The sequence below is a fragment of the Cucurbita maxima genome, unplaced genomic scaffold (assembly GCF_002738345.1).
Source record: "Cucurbita maxima cultivar Rimu unplaced genomic scaffold, Cmax_1.0 Cma_Scf00195, whole genome shotgun sequence".
NCBI classification, from domain to species: Eukaryota; Viridiplantae; Streptophyta; class Magnoliopsida; order Cucurbitales; family Cucurbitaceae; genus Cucurbita; species Cucurbita maxima.
Genome location: NW_019272211.1, coordinates 36402 through 37352, shown reverse-complemented (window position 1 = coordinate 37352; position 951 = coordinate 36402). Strand labels below are relative to the sequence as shown.

At 37.2% G+C, this 951-nt stretch overlaps 1 non-coding gene across 1 annotated transcript; it reads left to right on the top strand.

Moving 5' to 3' along the window:
* The first annotated feature begins 394 nt into the window (after nucleotides 1–394).
* TRNAP-UGG lies at nucleotides 395–466 on the top strand. Its single transcript has one exon. It is a non-coding gene; the product is annotated as a tRNA-Pro (tRNA).
* The last annotated feature ends 485 nt before the right edge of the window (nucleotides 467–951 follow it).

The following is a 951-nucleotide window of genomic DNA, read 5'->3' as shown; positions in this document are numbered from 1 at the left end:
AAAACAATTCAAACACCGTAGTGTATATTCTTCCATCTTAAAACTATGATGATGCTCTTTTTTAATATCATTTTATCTTTTCCACTTTCAATAGGCATGCCTTTCCACTTTCAATAGGCATGCCTACCCAAATCCTAACTTTCGATATTTGCTTTACTTGTGTATTCCACGATATGTGTCTCAAATGGAACTATCAAACTAAAACTTACATTATTTTCTTCTCAATACAGTAATTGTCGCAAACCCTATGTAAATAATTTAACAGCGGTCTAGTGGTATGATTATTGCTTTGGGTGCAAGAGGTTGTCCAAAAGAAAAAAAGCACTAAAATAATTAATTATCAGGTTTATGAAAAAGAAATTGTCATTCTTTTGTCTTTTAAAATCCATACTAAGGGCATTTGGTCTAGTGGTATGATTCTTGCTTTGGGTGCAAGAGGTCTCGAGTTCGATTCTCGGAATGCCCCTCCAAAAGAAAAAAAGTACTAAAATAATTATCGTTTCAGGTGTGTTAGACCGCCCATCTTATGAGTCCATTCTTGTCTTGTTCGTTTGTTGTACTATTCTATACCTCTCTCGATTGATCGAAAGACGTTCGACAGCTGGGAGGGCCTATCGTGAGGGAACTTTCCTTCCTTTTCAAGGTAGGCAAATTTAAAGAGGGAGATGCGTATGTCCACGATGATCAAGGTAGAGCGACTCCTTCTTTAAAAGAGGTTGGTTTTATCGAAACTGTTAAATCCGCTTACATTAAAGAAAAAATAGAAGCCCTTGGTTTGGCAGATGTCAATTCGTATGGCAATGTGGACTCGACTCAAGATGAGGATTCTGCTTTTCATACTGCTGCTATGAGCTGAAAGAGCTGGTAAGCTATCTCACTAAACGAAAATTCTGCTTTTCATACTGCTGCTATGAGCTGAAAGAGCTGGTAAGCTATCTCACTAAACGAAAA